We start from the raw sequence: 14,194 nt of genomic DNA on the forward strand, positions 1-14,194 counted from the left end.
TGAATTAGTAGGCATATCGTGTTATTGTAGGCGTTGGCACGATAAAGATCCACCTCAGTTCATTTGTCTTGACTGTGGAACAAAGACCTGTTTTCAACGTGACGTTATTGATGTATTTCATGGTTCTCGAAATGACGTGAAGCAAATAAAATACCGTATATTGTCTCAGTCTGAGACAATATTTCAATACAAAATCATGCTAAAAGAACAAAACGTAATATTCAAATGAATCCTTTATTTTTAAACAAATATTCGGTTATAAAGCATTCACTCACAAATGCTCCTGCATCCGGTAAAACACTCCCGCCCTTGGACCACTTCAGTGTTGGGAATTACGTCACAATGTTCAGGGTCAGGGTTGACGCAGCTTTGAATATCAAAGACGACGGAGTTGCAAGGATTCACGCAGTTTTCTGAAGTAAGTACAGTATGTATAAACAACTATGATCTATCACAATATAAAAAAAATCAACAAACACAAAAACAACGAGAAAATCAAAACTTTTAAAAAAAGGTCGATTTTGGCATTCGTTTTTTAAGGTACATAACGTTATCGATTTTATACACTGCGACGTAAAGCATGGGCGCATACCCATTACTGAAAAAATATTTACATTTTCAACTGTCTTTGTCTGTGAAAACATTACAAATCAATTTTGAAGCCTATAACCCAATAATTTCATAAAAGATGAGCGACACAAAATGGGCGTGTCTTCTAGCATAACCGAACAAGAGGCCCATGGGCCACATCGCTCACCTGAGGAACAATCAGCTTAATGGAGTCATAATACAAACTATCTGGACAATGTACAATAATACATGTAGATCCTGTATATTAAATAAAATCCATTTTCCCCCTGGATATTCTTATGTTTATAATCATTAGTACTGTCCCTTTTCTAACAGGATGATAGTCATATCACATGTTGAGTATTGCAGTTCTCAAAAAGATCCTTAACATTTGTTTATTTATGGGATATAAACCTACATCAAACTCTGAACCTTCTTGTGAGGCCGAAGAATTGCTCTAGGACCAAAGTCTTAACAATTATAAAGTTTCATTTGGCTGATTAGTTTCTGAGAAGAAGATTTTTAAAGATTTACACTACATATTCCTATGTAAAACTTTGACATCCCCCCATTGTGGCCCCACCCTACTCCCGGGGGTGTCATTAATTTCACAACTTTGCATCTACATTACCCGATGATGCTTCCACACAATTTCAGCTTTCCTGGCTGATTAGTTTTGAGAAGAAGATTTTTAAAGATTTACCTTATATATTCCTATGTAAAACGTCGACACCCCATTGTGGCCCCACCCTACCCCTGGGGGTCATGATTTTCACAGCTTTGAAACTACACTACCTGAGGATGCTTCCACACAAGTGTCAGCTTTTTCTGGCCTAATGGTTCTTGAGAAGAAGATTTTTAAAGATTTACTCTATATATTCCTATGTAAAACGTCAACCCCCCCCCCCCCGTTGTGGCCCCACCCTACCCCTGGGGGTCATGATTTTCACAACTTTGAATCTACACTACCTGAGGATGCTTCCACACAAGTTTCAGGTTTCCTGGCCTAATGGTTCTTGAGAAGATTTTTTAAAATTTCTAAAAAAAAATTCATTAATTTCTAATTATCAGCCATTGAAAAAGGGCATGGCCCTTAATTTTCACAAATTTGAACCCCCCCTCCCCCCTCCCCCCTTAGCCTAAGGATGATTTGCGCCAAGTTTGGTTGAAATTGGCCCAGTAGTTCTTGAGAAGATGTTGAAAATGTGAAAAGTTTACAGACAGACCAACGACAGACAAAATGTGATCAGAAAAGCTCACTTGAGCTTTCAGCTCAGGTGAGCTAAAACGGTATTGGCTGTGCATGTACTACATAACATGTGCTGCAGGAAAAAATAGTGGTTTTAAAATGTTCTTTTAAGGTGTAGAAATTGGAAATAATATACATTTAAGAAATAAGGAATCATTCTTAGAATATTATGAGATGATAATTTCGGTCGAAGCGTGGTCAAATCTATCATAAAGCCATTTGGTCTTTATTGGATTTGACCACGCCCCGACCGAAATTATCACCTCATAATACTCAAAGAATGATTCATTCTTCCTTAAACAGACCGTACACATCAACTTGGCGAATGTTTATTGTCTGTCCCAAGATATTTATGCAGCACATTTGGACGATTTTTAATTAAAAAAAATAAACAAACCTGTGAAAGAAGTGCAATTGAAATCGATGAATTAAAGGAAAATTTTCCAAGGGAAATTTTCCTACACTGACACATTATCAATTTTCACTCGAACAAATTCACAAGAACGAAAACAGATTTATAGTGGGGAATGTTTACATCTCGGAATACCTCGCGCAATTTTTCAACGTTATCATCCGGGCTTGCTGCAATGCGAAATCCCCATAAATATCACACTCTTAGCCGTGTATTCAAACCTAATAAGCTATAGGGGGCGTTTCAACCGAGAAATCTTTGAATTTTTTTATTCTTTTGAATGAACATCGTTTGAACTCTGAGGTATTTATAAATATCGAGTAATTAGGCAAAACGTGAACCAAGGATATCTTGGGACAGGATATAATCCATCAACTTTTACCGAGTTACGAACAGGATTAATACTTTGAAATTTTTAAAAAATAATCACCCCTGCGAATGCTATAATTAATTGTCATTTGAATTTAGACCACGTGGTTTTAATTGACCCTTTCAGCTTCGCAGTAAAAATCGCTCCTCCTGTTTTACTTGTCGTCGAATATAAAATCTAGATGTTTATTGATTCTAAACTTTATCTCCATTAATTGGTGGATAAATCGAGTTCTAGAAAATAAATATGACAATAGAAAATATAGGGTTTTTCTGCTCCGCAACAATTAACATGCTTAGTAGCGATCCCCTCTAGGGATTAATTTTTTATCAGCGCCTGGCCTAGTAATAGCATTATTACTCAATAGTGAAATAGACTACACTATTTTATGCAGAATGTTCCTTGAAATTAGCTCAACATACTAAGTTTAAATTCAAGATAGACACCAATTGATGCATTTTTAAAAACCATTGTAATATAATCCAAAAGCATCAGACAAGGCTATGATTTTATTAAGCAACCAAATATTTATATTTTCAACCACATGTAGAGTGGTTGAACACGAAGATAACTCTGTTCTGAATATCATCGTTTGGTTTAAATAACCGCTAGATGGTGAAATAAGGCATATATCTTAATAAATTTTCATCTTTTAACATAAATCAAAGTACGATATTACATGAAAAACGACCAGTAATTAATTCCGCTCATACTTAGCAACAATAAAGAAAACATTCCGAACACATTCGCAGGGGTGTGTATGCAGCATGGATACATATAGTGTGTTTGAATACATTGTCAGTCACGTGGTCATAGCGAATAAATAGTAAGGCCCTGCGGCAACACCCTGAATACAAGAATAGTTTGAAAAAATGGTTGCCGCTCACTGAATAAAAACCAAATTTTTGCAAACGTTAAAAATGGCTGTAACATGATGTCTGGGGAGGGGTGTGTCAGTGTGTGTAACCTTTGAAAGTAGTGTTGATAATTTACATCATTGACCATATCAATATGAAATAGCTCTGGTGCAGTACTAAAGGGGATGTGCGACCATCTTTGAGGTTAAGAATGTAAACATTCCTTGAACTGGCTTGTCTCTGCCAAAAACTGTCTAAAACTGTTGCAAAAAGATAAAAAAGCAATAAATATGAGGTTCTTCAGGTTGATATGTATACAAGAATAAAACACTTTTTAATCACTCAGAAGAGCTGTCGAACTGCACAGCTCCAGACTTATTTTGAAGATTTAAATAAAGAAAACCATGAAGAAGGTACCTTAATGTCCACTCTATAACCATTTGTTCAGAAAATGTTTAAAATTTGCACATTAATGGTGTTACTTTGCCTCAAAATAGGGTACCCTATTTTTATCTTTCGGCATGCGATCTATTTTTAGAACAAGAAAAATCCAGCCTATAATGAGAACACCTGGTTGTAGAGTGGACAACATCAACCTTCTTTCTTATTTTTTCAGATTTTTGCATCTTGAATTTAAGTCTGTATACGTAGTTGCGCAGTTCAGAGTGATTAAAACATACAGTGTTTTGCTCTTGTGTGAACAATTTGCATACAAAACAAAATGTAAAACCTCATATTGCTTTTTTGGGAGTTGATTTATATCAACTCTCCTATGCAGTTACTCTGGCAGTGTTTGGACCTAAGTACAATCATCACCGCCAACAAAACGTAGTACATGTACTTGAAAATAATCGATAAATTCGATGTATTGTATTCAGAATTATTGTTTGTCAAGGAAATTTATTTATAAATACCTTAAAATTAGTAAGATTTTATATGGTACGAACAATATAGATAATTATTTTTGTAGTCGTATGTATTACTACACCAGAGTTTCATTACTGCGATGGCGTTTGGAATCAAGCATAGACTAACCAATCTAAAGAACCAGTACTGACGTAGACTAGACTTTATCATCATATGTTTGCTAAAATTGCTTTGACAAACTTTTTAAGAAATGTTCCGATTACTGTCAGATATAATACATCGTAGAGTTTGATGGTGTTAATTCTATCTTTGATAATTACACAACGCGATTCATATAAGAGGTTTTCCGTTTTTGTCGGAAAAAAACCCAAGAATTTATATTTAATTCGAAAAAATTGTGCTTATTTTTTTAATAGCCCTACGAAACTATTTGCAATGCAAAATAACATATCAGTGATATCAAAATAAATAATAATCAATAAAATCAACTCCCGGCAGTACTTCAGTACTTTGATTATCTTTTGTCAACAAGTTTGGTCCTCTTCAAACAGAAACAAGCCAGTTCAAGAAATGTTTACACTCTTATCCTAAAATGTACAAGATAGCCGCACACCCCCCTTAAAAAAATTATGGTTACTTTTGTCGATATAGTATATTCTGGTGCATCCATGAAAACATCTATAACCATATTGGTCTATGGGGTAATTCGGTTCCAAGAAACAACAGTCCTCAGGTTTCTGGCACAACTCCAAGTCTTCTTCCTTAAGTAGAGGACATGCCCCTAGTAAAATAAAAGACATAATCTAGATCAGAAATGGCTAAATATTTTTTTTTTTAGATTTAAAACTACTATACTAGTATCTAAGTAGATTATTAATTAAAATACTAGTATTTTTCGTATATTGATTCGCTCATCAGAACAGTCAGATTACGTACATGTATAAAAGTTTTCATATTTCTCTTCAAAGATTTTTATGTCTGCTTGCCTTACCACCACCATCGATATAAAACATAACTCCTCTATAGAGAATAGAAATGACCATTTATTGAATGAGGCAATAAATGACAATGAACTAAAGGCACAATAAAAACACGTACAAAGTAAAATAAGTTACTTTGTACATCAATATCAAAAGAAAGGAGACAGATCATAAGAAGTGAAGTTTGTGCCTGAGAGCAACAATAAGTTGTATCGAAAGACTAGAATACAATTTCGGCATAATTGACCTAAAAAAATATCTAGCCAAAATTAAATGAGTCTCAAGAATTATGCATATCTGGAGAAAAAGGGGGCGAATTTGAAATCACTTCAAGAACGAGACTGGACTTCAACTTGTCTGTAAATACCAATCAATGACAACAATCAAGTGCCAATGTTAATTTTCATAGAAAATATTGCCTGATCTTTTAAAAAAAAAAACTTCAAAGGGTTTTTTTTACAATGATATTCTAATGTCCAACGTCAAAATAAAAATGCTTTATCTAAAGACATAATTAAAACACTTTTAATATTACATGTACTTGTTAATCGTTAACAAGAAAACTCAAAGACTTATACTAGTATAATATTTAAAGTTTATAAAATAAGATAATAAGATGGTGGGTTGATAAGACGTGTAAAATGCATACATCTATAACATGACGGATTAGATATTGATTTTTTTTAAAATCATTCAAAACAATGTATATTTAACAAAACATCGTAATCCTTCACTATGTTCAATACTTGGAGTACTGGGTAATGCATATCAAAACCTCTTAATAGGGTCTTTTTTGGAACTTCAATGCTTTTTATTTTATAGAGTGGGTCTGTGCTCCATGCTTTTGTCATAGTCTAAATAAGGTACAATGGAAAACAAACAAAAAGATAAAGAGGAGACCTACTTTTATTAGAAATATCATTTTGTATCCCAACAATTGAACGTTTTATAAAATAATACGTTCGTTAATTTAAAGAACCTAGTTATGACTGAAAAGCCTCAGTGGTTAGAGCACCAGCGTTAGCATCGTCGGTGACCCACGTGTGATTCACATCGATTCTCTCCATCATCATTGAGGAAACTTGTGGCGGTTTGCGAAGATGCAGCGTTAGGTAACGTTCGAAGACTAGACTATTTCGGTTGTTGGTTAGATGTTACCAAAACTTGAGGCAATATTTTAAAATATTCAAAACTGAATATAGTTAGAAAATGTGCTTTTGCAAACTTGTTAAACATTATAGAAATAGTGCCTGTTTGGGAGGGTAACTGTTGAAATTGACACCCCGAGAAAACCATTTTCAACCGACGCGAAGCGTTGGACCAATCACTCAGGTCAGATATGAGAAAGCCTTTTTTCATAGGGTGTATAACAGAGATCACATATATTTAGAACATTTAATAGTGATTTACTGAAATCAACTTTGCAAGTGCAATGAATTTAAAAAAAAGTTTAATTTTCATTCCGTTACTTTTAATCCACATACAAAAAAATGTATATATCTCAGAACACTGTTGACTTTTTATCTTATTACAGTTCTATCCAATTAAACCATGGTATGTTTAAAAAAGAAATACCATGCGACAAAATGGTTGTTACACGGTTGCCTCGGTCGCGGACAGCGCGCCCTCGTCAAGCCGTGTAACAATCCTTACAAATATTTGATTGGGAAAAATAAAATTTGAAATTTTTTTTTTTGTCTTTTATTGTATTTTAAGACCAAACCAAATGGGTATTTGTGCGATCTTATTCCCCCATCTTCTTTGATTTAAGGATAAGAATAACCAACACCAAGATTGCGATAATAAAAATCAACAAACCTAAGCTTTGATGAACCAGGCAAAGAACCACGATAATGCAAAGACCGTTTCTTTTGTCCTGTTTTGTCGTCATGTTGGTGAAGGGTTTGAGCGTTAGTATACGATATAACCATATTTATACCCAGCTGCTGTCATTTCTATTGTAATAATTGGAATAGAGTAGCCCATATAATAACAATAAAAACCCCATTCAAGGCAATAATTATGTGTCTGAAAACTTTTATTCTCGACTAATTTATGTCTGTGAACTTTTATTCTCAATAAATAAACCTATACATGAGCAATTCATTAGCTAGAACATGTATCCCCCCCCCCAAAAAAAAATAAAAAAAAATAAAATAAAATGATCGTTGCATCATTTATATATACATAAAATTCGATATATAATTTTTATTCACATACATTAATTTACAATTCTTATGAAATAAGGCATCATTCTTATGAGGTGATATTTTGGTAGGGACCTGATTACTTATGTTTACATACTTTTCAGGACTCTGGAAAAAATGTAAATATTACTATTTCACTGACATTAAACATTGAGATTTATTAAGAAAACTCATGGGACACAGGTTCACCTCAACTTTTTTTTTTATATTTATAGTTTTATAATTTATTTCTGGTTGTAACGCGCATTCTGATTGGCTAAAAAATTATTCTATATCGTATAAAGAATGTTTAGGACATTCCATTCAAACAAAAGTTTTTACCACTTTAATGCGCTTCATTGTATAATGGCAGCTCATTCTGTTATTATTATTTGGCATGTCATCTAATGCATTCTCCAGACTGGCAATCCAGAGGCATCTCTTCTCTGAGAAGAGATCATCAAGAAGAATATTAATACTTTTAAATAGGTAATGTGGCTTCACTTTTTGTTATGACGCTTCAGTACAAGATCTACAGGCTTGCTTTTTTGGTGGTGCTAAAAGGGAACACAACCTTTATGGCACTGTGTGGAGTTGGCATCAGGTGTTCTTTCAGTTGACGTCGTTTGTCGAAACGAATGTTGCATGATATTCCAAATCAACTTTCAGGTTGCAACAGATTGTCAATGAAATACTGTAGAAGGAAATGATTAATAGTATTTACAATGTGTATTATAAAAAATAGTATTACATGTAAGCAAATCATTAAAATTACAATACAACTGTAAATAAATATGAACTATATAGTGATTTTCATTAAATTTTTATGAGTCAAAGTTACTTAAGATTAAAAATGTTTAATAAAATCAATAAAATAATATTACATGTAAGTAAATCATTAACTATTACAACAAAACTGTACATAAATACATGTATGAAGTATATTGTGATTTTCATGAAAATGTTATATGAGTCAAAGTTACTAAGGATACAAATGTTGATCAAAATCAATCAACCAATAACGTTAAAAATTTTTTTTAAAATCAATGCAGTCCTACAAATGCTCTTCTTGTGGTTGCTGGACAAGCATTTTCGAGCAATTTCAAAGGCATCGCGCTCAGTATTTCGGCAATATATTACTAGAGGCAAACCTGCATCATGGGCTAGGGTGGCCTGCTTGTCAAATACCTCCTTCTTTAGGACCCTCAGCCTAGTGGTGTGCCCATAGTAGTCCTATCTGCACTTCCCCATTTTCACCCTTTTTGGTTTCTTTATCAGTGATGCCAACTCAAGCTGGTGAGATTGGAACAATGGATCATCTTTTGGATGAACCCCACTGGCAAACCTTACCCTTTGGAAAAGCGAGTTCATCCCTTAATATTATTCTTGATGCTTTTGGAAAATTAAAATTGGAGATGGCTCTTTCAAAGTGTAGAACATGTACAAATATACGCCATTCTTATTTACATACAATCACATTTTATACATTATGGTCATTATTGTACATGAGTTGGTCGTTGTCCTCGTTTTCACGCACTGTACTATATTGTACATCCCTTACTTTATTAGGTCTCTAGTCATTTCTTTTAGACCAAATGAGCTTTTCTGATAATATTTTGTTCGGCGTGATTATGTTCGTCTGTTATTTGTTCTTTTTACATTTTTGACTTCATCTCCAGAGCCACTGGTACAAAGAATCATTGGGTAAAAGGGATTCAAGTCGGTCAAAATGAGTTGCCACAATATTACATTTATTTTCATATGAATATAAAATGAAATATCTTTTAATTATTATCAAATTTGCCAAAAATTTTGCAATTTGTGTGGTGTTAATTTAAGCTTATTCAAATTAATATGATATTCTGGAGTACAGTGAAGCCCAAATTTGGGGGTTGAATTTTTGCAAAGTTAAATATAATTTTTCTTAATACTCTAAAAAAATGTTATTAGAAAAACAGACTTGTGTTGAAACATCCCCGGGTCGTGAAGATTCAAATATGTTCAAAATACAAACCCTGGGATTGGTTAAGGGTTGAATTTTCACTGAGGTGACCTATTGCAATTGGTCTTCGTCCGTCCTCGTGCCTCGTCCATCTTCTCTTAATTCATTTGACCAGTTAAAAGCAAAAATTTATAGGGATGCATTCTCAAGTTGTGTAGATTAAAGAACAAATCATGATGAATTGGGGAGAGGGTTGGGGCTACAACAGAATTTTTTTTCATATGTATATAAAGAGGAAAGACTTTAAAAAATTTTTCCTTATTTGGCCAGAAAAGCTTCAACTCGTATGTAAGCATCGTCAGGTAACATTGATTTAAGGTTGTTCAAATTAAAGTAAATTCTATTAAGAAGTTGGTTAGGGGTAAAAAAAAAAAGTGGTTGTCTTAAATCAAAAAAGTATACATTATATTTCAATGAAAATATATCTTCAATGTACCTCCATAGACAGAGACAAATAAATCCTGTGGGAATTGATTATTTTTTAGGCCCATTTTGAGAATAGGGTACCCTACTTTGAGACAAAGTTACAACTTAAATAAACAAGAGTCAGACCTTTTTCTAACCAAATGGTTGTAGAGAGGACACCAATGAACCCCTTCATAGTTTTTCAGTTTTATTAGTCTTCGAAGTAAGTCTGTAGCTGCGCAGTTCGACAACTGATTAAAGTGTTTAAAAAGGAATTGTTCTGTAATAATTTGCATACAAAACAACATGTAGAATCTCATTTTTTTAATTTTTTTTTTATCTTTTAACAAAAGTTTTGGTCAGTTTAGGACAGAAACAAGCCAGTTCAAGAAATGTTCACATTCTTCTCCTCAAATGTACAAAATGGCCGCACATACCCCTAAACTTGAATCTAGCTTCTGCTAAAAGAATACGGGATGTTTCGTAAAATTCTAAAAGTGAATTTTTCATCATTAAAACTGGTTAAAACGTCTACATACAACGATTTTGGGAATTTTCATTTTGGATTTCACATTAATTTCTTTCAATATGCATTTCCAATATTCTGTTGAGAATGAATGGCGAGCGTGTTTCTCCAACTTATACGACTTTGAATGGATAGGTAGAAATGTGTAATCTGTCAACAAAAAAATTAAGTCTGGTCAGAAAAAAAAGACTTTTAAATATCGGTTGACACATGTTTTTTGGCTCGAAATCTCAAGATTTAAGGCAGGTTTTTGGCGAAGCCTTCCAGATTGTTTACAACTGCAGTCATAGATTATGTACTCGAATCCTTTTTAACTGGATGTTATGTAATTGCTCTTTAGGTTTTCTCTTGTTCTACTTTCGATAATTCCAAAAGTTTCCCATTTCTTAATGTTGTCGTATGTCTTTAGCATAGCGTTTTCTCAAAATAAACGGTGAATTACAATTGATAATTGAAGGTAAATTTATAATTGACATTGGTAAGAGCTAATCCTTCTACGACAAATAAAGCCTCAACAACGAGCAGTGATTTCATATAATTGAACATCTCAACATCACTTGAACTGATATTTTCATAAGTCCCAGAGTTAAATGAAATAAATTTGTTATATAACTCTACGTTATCTTATTCCAATAAATACATTTGTTATATAACTCTATGTTATCTTATTCCAAACTTTTGTCGTCTTGACCGTGAGCGATGAAGAAAAGATCCCTTAATGATTCTTCATCGCCCAGGGTCCGTCTTAAAGTCCACTAGTACATGTAGTGTTATGTTGGCCTCTGGCCAGTTCAGTTTTCTGAAGGTATCGGCTTCCGTTGTCGTCTGTCAACTACGTTTACCTTCTGCTGGTGATCAAAACTATCTGCGTTGAATGAAGAGCTCCGCAAAGTTGGACGTAACTCGTAAATCGTAATTGCTACGTTTACGATAGGTTAAGCGAAACGCTCTTATACGTGAACGTCCGGAACTCGTAAGTGTAGCGTTTACGATCTACGAATTGTTAGTGAAATGGTCGCCGGGGGGGGGGGGGGGGGGGGGCATTGAAACAGTGTAATGAACAAATGGAACTGCTCTTTGATCAGATGAAACTTTATAGATTTCATGATTGAATACACCACTTTTATCATTTAACTTCATGTTTAAAATTTTAAATCATGTATCTCTGTTTTTGAATTTTTAAGGCTCTCTCTGTGGGCGTCCAATAGTGATAAGTTTGTTCCTCCGTCCGAGATCACCTGTACGGGGAATAACTTCCTACAGAGTGCATTTACTTTGAGGGTGTGCAGTGACCTTGAACGAAATTGCTATGTCTAAGGTAAAACCATAACAGAAATATCCAAAAAATCCTTGTCCTGATCATAAATTCTTATTAATCTGGATCATACCTCACCAACAGAGTGCCATTGGTCAAAGAGCGGACAGTGACCTTGACTGACGTTTCTATATCAAAAGTCATATCAGACTACGCAAAAAGTAGTTGTAAAGGGTGTGCAGCGACCATCAACCAATTTTCAATATCAAATGTGAAGGTCATAGTAGATCTCTTGAAAGTCTCGTTTTTGACCGCAGGTCATATCTCATTGCCTTAATCTTGCTTATATTATACCCAAAAAGCCTGTTGGTAAGGGGTATTGAGCTTGACTTAAAGTTCTATGCCAAATTGAAAATTTTTAAGTCATAGGTCAATGAATAAGCAAAATCCTCTGAAACGCTTTTATCCTATTTTCCATTTTTTAAGAGTTTAGACTGTATATGTCTCCTTTAGAAAAAGAGCTCTATATAAAAAAAAAATGGGAAATATTACCAAATATAAAATAAATTTATGGAATTTTCCTTTACGAATTAAAAGTTGACATGTATAGACTGTAGGTTAACAAATAATTTCTGAATGTGTTTGGTAGATCTGATGGTTAATTTGTTGACATTCGAGCCTCCTTAAGGACGGAGTCTTCTTGTTATCAGACATACTTCTTATACTAAGAAATTCAAGAAATTTTGACATATTCAAACAAATCATATCACCAAATGATTTTTTCAGTTTTATCACATTTGAACTCTTTGTTTTCGCATAAAGGCCAGGTCAAGGTCAAAATATTTTTCCTCAACTTAAAGGATGATAAAAATAAAATTAATGTAGTTATTTGTACTTATGTAGACATCTGTTTAAGATATGAACTGTCTGTTTTCAAAGAAATGATAGCTAGAATTTCAGAATGTCTAAATATCAGCTTATAATACCAAATTGGAATAAATAGTTGAACTGAAATTAATATTGCTTACCCTGCATTTCTTCCAATTTTCTTAAATTTTGAAGAGATTTTGATTATCGATTTATGCTTCCAATATTTAATATTTCTGATTTTACATATAATGAAGACTTGATAGAAAAGATATAAATTGACAGAAAATAAATGTGCTGACCCTTTTAATAAGAGAGAAAATCCTATTTTAGTGGTTTTTCACACAAATCTATTTAGAGAATGAGCGCTTAAAAAGTTGATAAAAATATAATTTGATATGAAAAATTATATATGAAACGTATTCTGAAACTCGCGTATCTTATCATTAGTTCACATTAGTTAAAAAATTCAATATTGATGTTATTGATTTAAAAATGCTCAATAGACTCATAAATCTACAGCAATTCTGAATTGCAGAAACATGTAATATTTTTCTACGCCAAAGTTCCGCCAAAAATATAGTCCTTGTTAGATTCTAAACTTTGATTGCTATTGCTATGCCAAGTACTATAATAGTAAATAAGAGAGAAATATATGATATTTTAATTTCCTTTCATCTTGATTTAATGAACATTTAATTAGATCTACTTTTGACAAGTCGAAAACCAGAAAAGAATCTTTCCTTAAATGGGACCTTTTGAGATGGTCACCGTCTCAATAATGTCTAGTGTGTCAATGGTTTCTTTAAAACGCCTCAATTTATTGTCTAACTCAGTGTTACACTGATTTGTTTCAATGATTTCAGTCTTGAATTCCTCCTCTTCTGTAGTTGACTCAACGTATGTTCATCCAGAGTGAAGTTTTTCTGCTTCAAGTCTTCACAAAATGACAAAAGACAGACACGGATGCAGATTGGTATTCCGAAGACTCAACGTGTCAGGGAACAGCAAATTGTTATACGAAGGCATTAAAGGTAGCAAGGGACAGTTTCGAACAAAGTACCCGTCAATATTTTTGTAAAATTGAGAGTTGCTGTACTTGAAGGCTTATGAGTGTTGCTAAAATTCATGAAATGATTTTTAATGATTATCATTAGTTAGAGGGATGTCTCTTGTTGAAATTGATATGTAATATGTAGGCCCCCTATGTTAGGTACATAAGAATCAGAAGTAAAATGCGAAAGCTGGGGCTATGACTGTTGTGCTGACTTTACACAGTGAAATTGCAAGTTACAGACGGGAGGTAAAATAACACGAAAAGTAGGTGGATGGGACATTGTAAACTATACACTGGTAAGTTTCTGACATGTGCTAGTGCAACATGCACGCGGTACGGAAGGTCAACCCTCTGCAGGGAATTAGCTGGGGGAGGTCTAAAAAGCTGAAAAATCATGAAAAATTAGCAAAATATGAAAGGGTCAAAATCTCATAAAAACCAGTATGTAGAGAATTTTACAGGTTTTGACAAATAATTTTCTTCAGAAATTGGTGATTGGCCTTATAAAGAGTGAATTAAAGGTATTTGTGCTGAATGGGAACTGAGGAAATTCTAGTTACAGAGTTCCGAAGACATGCATCCCTTGGCTAC

The 14,194-nt window shown here is 33.6% G+C and overlaps 1 long non-coding RNA gene across 1 annotated transcript; it reads right to left on the reverse strand.

Moving 5' to 3' along the window:
* Nucleotides 1–261: 261 nt before the first annotated feature.
* Nucleotides 262–7,268, reverse strand: LOC105322768 (uncharacterized). Its single transcript, XR_010714074.1, has 3 exons — nt 7,124–7,268; nt 4,963–5,106; nt 262–413 (listed from the first exon to the last, which is right to left on the reverse strand). It is a non-coding gene; the product is annotated as an uncharacterized lncRNA (long non-coding RNA).
* Between the last annotated feature and the right edge of the window lie 6,926 nt (nt 7,269–14,194).

Source organism: Magallana gigas, chromosome 5 (assembly GCF_963853765.1).
Source record: "Magallana gigas chromosome 5, xbMagGiga1.1, whole genome shotgun sequence".
In the NCBI taxonomy this organism is placed as follows: Eukaryota; Metazoa; Mollusca; class Bivalvia; order Ostreida; family Ostreidae; genus Magallana; species Magallana gigas.